The sequence below is a fragment of the Camelina sativa genome, chromosome 5 (assembly GCF_030686135.1).
Source record: "Camelina sativa cultivar CO46 ecotype springtype chromosome 5, ASM3068613v1".
NCBI classification, from domain to species: Eukaryota; Viridiplantae; Streptophyta; class Magnoliopsida; order Brassicales; family Brassicaceae; genus Camelina; species Camelina sativa.
The window spans coordinates 25088110-25095158 of record NC_141884.1 but is presented as its reverse complement, the minus strand read 5'-3'; the positions used below and the strand labels follow the sequence as shown (position 1 = coordinate 25095158).

Here is a 7049-nt window from a genome sequence, read left to right as displayed (position 1 = left end):
AAAACATGGCAGTAAATGCTTCCGAGAGAATGTCCTCTTCATCCAAGGTGGTGTATAAGCAGTAGGTACATGAGATCTGCCAAGGATGTGAGGATTATGACCAGGGCGGGTCTCAGGTCTGGGTGGCTTTCTTTTATGTCCTGCAAAATCAATAGAAGAAACAAGCGCTCTACGATAATCTTGTGGCTTGGTTAACTGCAAAACAGTTTTTGTACCGTTGAAAGTCTTATTGATGATAGGAGAAGGTTTGGGTGAAGAAGATGCATACCTTGGCCTTACATGTGGGTTCTTGACTGTGGAATGGTGAGATTTAAGCTTTACAACTGGTCTAGGACTTGCAGCTAAGGAATCAACTTGAGAATCTTCAGTTTTAGACAAGTATGGACGTTCTGGTGGAGGTGTGTGGATCGATGCTACAGCTGCATTGGTCGATGCTGAGCCTGGAACTCGTGTTTCTTCAACGATTCTGCAGCTTTCCTCAGCAATCCGTGTTTCCATTACAAAAACATCATCTACCAGCAACTTGTCATGGATCAGAACCTCATCATGGTCTCTACTACTGATTAGATGATCTCCACTCCAATCTTCAAGCTTCACAGCTTGCTTACTCACTTTCTCAATAGTCTCCAACTCTTTGACATACCCAGCAGTAATGTCTCCATGAAGCTTTATGAGCGGATCATCATCAGAAGCAATTTCCACAGAAAATGTCTGACCATCAATAGTGGGAGCTCTTCTCAGCTTGTCCATCTCAAAGTTCATGACCAAATCATCCACATTCAAAGCTATGTGTCCCTTCTTAACATCAATGATGGCACCAGCTGTAGCCAAGAAAGAGCGTCCTAAGATGAAAGGATCACTAGGCTCTTTGTCATACTTCAACACCACAGAGTCAGTAGGAATCATGCAATCTCCAATCTTAATCGGAACATCTTCTAAGACACCTTCAGGAATCCTTCTGGATCGATCAGCTAAGATAAGAGAGATCCTAGTCGGCTTGAAATCTGTCATCCCAAGTCTCATAGCAACAGAATGGGGCATCAAGTTAATACTAAAGCCAAGATCACAAAGTGAGTGAGGAAACCTTCCTGTGGAGATAGAGCAACCTAAGACAAAACTTCCAGGATCTGGTAACTTCTCAGCAATGCTACTCTGAATCACTGCACTTACGTCCTTAGAGACAAACACCTTCTGCTTCTTATCCTTCTTCCTCTATGGAGGCTGCTTCAACATAATTGAGCTGATATCCTTGTAAGCAGTGCTCCTTCCTCAAGGCTCAAACCATTTGATACCATTCTCTTCACATACCGCTTAATCCCAGGAGAAAACTTGACAGCATCAATCAAAGGCATCTGTATCATCACCTTGTCCATCATAGCCTTGCATCTAGCTTCCTCAAGCTCCTGATTGGACCTCCTAGGCTTAGGAAAAGGAACCTTAGGCTTATAAGCTTGCTCTAAATCAGATGGTTCAACTCGGAGAGAAACTGAAGCTGTCTGTGGGGAGTGTCGATCAAAACTGATGGAGCATCGATCGACGCTAGGTGGTGATTGCATCGATCGATGCTGCTGTGTATCGGTCGATGCTGGATCTGCAACCGTAGTATCATTGTCTTCTTCCTTCACCAAAATTGCATTACAAGCATGCTTGGGGTTTGACTCTGTTCTTCTAGAAAGAAGTTCCTCTTGTCTTTAACAGAACCAACAGTCTGAATAACTTAATTCTCCAGCTTCTTGACATGAGTATTTAATGCATCAAACTTCACAGTCAGCTCAGTGTATACAGAATCAATCTTCCCATTGAAGTCTACTGTTAACTTCTGTTGACCTTCCAAAATCTGTCCAATCATTGATTCCATCTTGCTTTCTGAATTGGGTGGAGGGAGGGGTTGGTAAGAAGAACAACCATAGTTCCTAGTGAAGTTGTTGTTTGGATTTCCTATGAAGGAATTCTTCTGACCAATTCTCTGATTTTGATACCCAGCTCCATTCACATAGTTGACATCTTCTTCTGTAATCTCTGGCTTTGGCTCAAAAGTCTCAACATCTTCAGCAAATCAGTATCCAACTTAGCATTCACTGCAGCAAACTGATTTGAATCATGGCCTTCATGTGCTCTTTTCCGCTCTAAGTCTGCATTCTTAGTACTTTTTCTGGATGCTAGCCTTTCTATCAACTTTTCAGCCTCATCTGGGTACCTTGTCTTGAAATTCCCATCACTAGCAGCATCCAAAGACATCTGATACCTCAAGTCAATTCCGCTAAAGAAGATACTAATCAACTGCACCTCTGAGAACCCATGATGCGGACAGTCTCTCTGGTATGCCTTAAACCTTACCCAAGCAGCTTTGTAAGATTCAGCAGGTCATTGTCTAAAGGTAGAAAGCTTAATCCTCAGCTCATCATACATTGCATCATCATATAAGTAATTAAGGAATGCCACCGTGATATCATTCCAGGTCTTCAGAGATCCTGGTTTCAGCTGCCTTAGCCAATGAGAAGCTTCCTCAGCAAGAGAGTAGAGGAAAAGCTTGCAGTAGAGATAGTCCTCTGTGACTCCATTAGCTTTGATACTTGTGACTATATCCTCAAAGTGCTCAATATGGTCTAGAGGCTTCTCATGTGGCAGGTTCTGGAATGGCCTTTGTCCAACAAGAGCAAAGTAGGTAGGCTTCAGCTCAAAATCATTCCTTGGGAATGGAGGAGGGACAATCGCGGATCGTTTCTCATAGAACAAGTCTGGTATGTTGAAGTCCGCAAGAGTCTTGACAAGCTCTCCGTTGTTGTCTCGTCTGCCCTGAAAGTTCTGCTGGTCATTACCATCCAAATCTGCACCATTCGCACCAGCTCCAGCATTGCGTCGATCGACGCCAGCATTGCGTCGATCGACGCCAGCATTGCGTCGATCGATGCCTTCCTGGTTGCGTCGATCGATGCCATAATTGCGTCTGTCGACGCAATCTGCATTATCATTGACCATGACGAGTTCTTCTTGAATAACCCTTCCATCATCATCAAGTTTTTGGCCTAGTTCGTTGTGCACATGACCCTCTTGATCCCTCAAAACTCCAGCCGCATCAGGTCTCAGTATGATTGTGTTAGCCATCTTCACTGACTTGGCTGCCTTTGTGTTTTCTCGCTGTAGTTGTCCTAACTCTTGGTTTGTAAGCTTAACAACCGGACCAGTAGGATTTTTCCTGGTGCTAGACTTAGGCATGTACCTGAAACACATAAGAGAAAAGAAACAGAAGTGTGTGAGTAAAATAAAAAAAAAGAAAAAATTTAGACAAAATCAAAGATTTTAATCTAATGGCGAATCAAAAGAGTCCCCGGCAACGGCGCCAAAATTTAATATGCTCACATTTACCCTAGAGCTACTCTTTCAATTAAGAGATCAATGTAGTATTTAGGGATCAAATCCACAAGAACTCTAGACTCACACAATAGACTTAATAATCTTTTAATTATGCTAAACTGTAATTTAAATAGCAATGCAATAACAGAAAATGAAAGAGGTATAAATTCAGATGGATTAAACGCTAGGCCTAAGGAAATTCTCAGGAAATCATGGAAAATCAGATCAATTAATTAAGTAACGTTCTTCAACTCTAAACGCAATTGTAAAATAAATCAGTTCTCACTGCAAATATTATCTAAATTTAAAACCCAAAAATCCAAATTTCGTTGCAAAATTCATGTTAAAAATTAGCAATAAAATCAAGTTTAGATAAGTTCACAAAATCACTAATTCAAATCTCTTTGCAAAAAGTAATTTTGCTCACCAAAGGTTTTTGTCAAGAAAATCAATTATATTTTCATATCAATCAATAATCCTAAGATCTAAATCCAGATGATTAATCAAAGATCTAGCATTAAGAACAACCTATGGTGAAGAACAAGAAATATAATGAATCCAAACAAGTAATCAATTTAATATTCCATGAAATCCCTAATGAGAAACCTTAAACCTAACAAGCAGATCTACTCAGACATAATTGTAAGAACACAAATCATGAATAAAATAGATAGCATTAAGAGATTAAAGGAAGAAGAAAAGGAGTTCTGAATCTTCTCTGAAGGAGTCTTGATTCTTCTCTCCAAAAACTCTCTAAAAATCTCTCAGGGTTTTGCTTTCAAAAGCTGCAGAGAAAAATAAAGCTTAGGTCTAAATAATGACCATAAAAAATCATATTTATATGCCTAAAACACGTCCAGGGACTAATGATGCAAATATGGAAAACTTTGGACCAGTTGTGAGAAAAACCTCCGATTTCGTCTTTGGCTCTGTGTCGATTGATGCCATCAGTTGCATCGATCGATGCTTACTTCTGAATTCGTCTCTCAACTTCGTAGCTCAGCCTCTATGCTTGATTAAGCTCCAAATCTTCCTATTTAGCTCCATTATGCTCCCATCCATGCTAAAGACTCAAAAGACTCTAAAAATACCAAAAAGACTCTATAAATAAGACTTATATCATCACTAAAAACACCTAAAACCATGATATATCAGGATGTAACGATCATGTACAAGCAATTGTTAAAGAGATCTACGGTAATTCGTTTGCAAGAAGGACCAATGCAAAAATCTTTTGCAAAAGAGTTATTATGAGTCCAAGAAATGATGACGTTGATAAAAAAAAAATAAATGCTCTCACAACTTCCAGGTATATTAAGAGTTCATTTTTGTATACAAAATTCAATATAAACGTTTTCTTATTTTGGTTTTATTATATCCATGGGAAGAGATACGATATTTGAGTTCAGATAGTATTGAGACTTCCGATACAAGTGCTTACAACGATATGATCTACACTCAGAAATTCTTAAACAATATTCACGTTTCTGGATTACCTAACCATATTCTGACTTTGAAAACGGGAGCACCTATCATGTTGCTTAGGAATATTGATCCTAAGGGAGGTTTATGCAATGGTACGAGATTGATTGTCACTCAAATGGCTAATAATGTTATTGAAGTAAGGATTGTAACAGGTAAAAGAAACGTTAATGATTGTAACATCCGTGAACCAAAATCCCGGTTTGGGGATTGCATCGGTCGATGCAGATGTTGCATCGGTCGATGCAGGTTCAAGTTTCTGCGTTTTAACTTAAGTTAAACGCTGCGTTTTGGGCAAAGGGAGAAAGAAACCCATAAGTCGTGTTTTTGTCTCATTCGACGGATTGGGCCGTTTTTGAGAGAAAACGAAAGAGAGAAAGGTTCTTGAGTGTTCTTGGTGATTTCTGGAGATTTGAGGCTGTTCCTGTAGAGATTAGTAGCTGGGATCATTGTAGGAGCTTCCTGGAAGTGTTTTCTTGCTTGTTTGAGGGTCAGATTCGTCTTGGCAAAGGTAAAGGCAAAGTGTGATCGTGGAATCAAGGCAATGAAGAGGAGGATGTTCTAGGGACTCGATTGGATGATGTTTGGCATTGCTATGTTGCTAGAGTTGAGTCATTAGAAACATTGCTAGGTTGTTGGTTTCATGTTTTCTGATGATTGGTTATTGGATATGGTTTATGTTATAATATTGGTTATTATTGGATATTTATTGGTATTGTTATTCCGATGTTGGTTGTTATTGTGATTAGATGGCTAGTGGGTATGGGACCACTAGTTGTAGTTTACTTATTATATTATAATTATTATTTATTATTAAAAAAAAGTCGGTCCTTTCATTTTGGTATCAGAGCCCTTACGGTTCTAGGTTTAGGTTCACTAGGTTTCTGTTGTGATGTTTGGGATTGCATGTCTTGATTGATTATGTGAGTTAGTCAATTGTGTGTGGCATGGAGTCTTAGAACATCCTCTTCGAGCCGACTGTGTGATTCCACGGTGAGTTTATGTTTTCTATGTTATAATAGAAATTGTTTGCTTAGTCTTCTGTTCATGGTAGTGTAGATGGCTAGAGATGGTGTTGTTGCTGGTCGTGGTCGTGGATGCGGACGTGGTCGTTGTAGGGGCAGAGTCCTAGAGGTTAGTGAGACCGAGGACCAGAGTGTGACAGTTGAGGGTGTTGGCGAGTTGCAGGGTGTTCCGGGGGATTCTGTGAGTGTGGCCGGAGGGGGCGGTGTTGATGCTCCAGTGGCCGGTGGTGATAGGGTCCCAGGTGTGGGAGTCCCAGCGGGTGGAGTCCCTGGTGTTGACTTTGCGGCTATGCTAGCACAGGTGTTAGAGCGGTTACCACCAGTGGTACCGGCTCAGGCTCAGGCAGTGCCACCAGTGGTGGCGGAGGAGCGGCAGCCAGTGGCTGCAGATGCAGGGGTTCATGGACGTTATTTGTCTATGCTCAAGGAGATGAGGGGTCTTTTCACTGGGAAGTTTTCGGGTGGTACAGACCCTACTGTTGCGGATGCGTGGAGGACGAGTGTGGAACGTAACTTCCATACTCTGAGATGTCCTGAGGAGTTTTGGGTGGACATAGGGGTCCATCATTTAAGTGGTGATGCTGAGTTGTGGTGGATATCAGTGGCTGCTAGGAGAGTGCAGCGGGAGATGATTTGGGCTGACTTCATCTTGGAGTTTAACCGCAAGTATTTTCCTAGAGAGGCATTGGACCTGTTGGAGGTGCAGTTCCTTCAGTTATCTCAGGAGACGCGGTCAGTGTGGGAGCTGGACTTGGAGTTCAGTCGACTTCTATGTTACGGGGGTCGGGCTATGGAGTCTGAGGAGGCTCAGATCAGGAGGTTATTGAGGGCTCTACGTGATGATTTGAGAGTTCACTGTAGAGGGCGGAGTTATGCTACACGTGCAGAGCTGGTTGAGACTGCAGCATAGATTGAGGAGGATATCCGGGCACAGTCAGTGGCTGCTAGTCCAGCAGTTCAGCCTAGTAGAGCTCAGCAGCAGGGTGGTTCTAGCAGGGGCAGCGGTAGGCCTGCACAGGGAACCAAGAGGAGGTGGGAGGCTACATAGAGGCCGAGTGGTGCGAGTTGCTTCAGTTGTGGGAGCAAGGATCACAAGGTTGATAGTTGTCCCAAGAGGAATGCCTCGACGGCAGCGGCTCGTGTATGCTATCATTGCAGGGAGCCAGGGCATATCAGGCTATGTGTCCC

At 42.1% G+C, this 7049-nt stretch overlaps 1 non-coding gene across 1 annotated transcript; it reads left to right on the top strand.

Annotated features, from left to right (window-relative positions):
* The first annotated feature begins 2293 nt into the window (after positions 1 to 2293).
* On the top strand, positions 2294 to 2400 carry LOC147944323 (small nucleolar RNA R71). The gene has a single exon (XR_015558790.1). It is a non-coding gene; the product is annotated as a small nucleolar RNA R71 (small nucleolar RNA).
* Positions 2401 to 7049: the final 4649 nt, after the last annotated feature.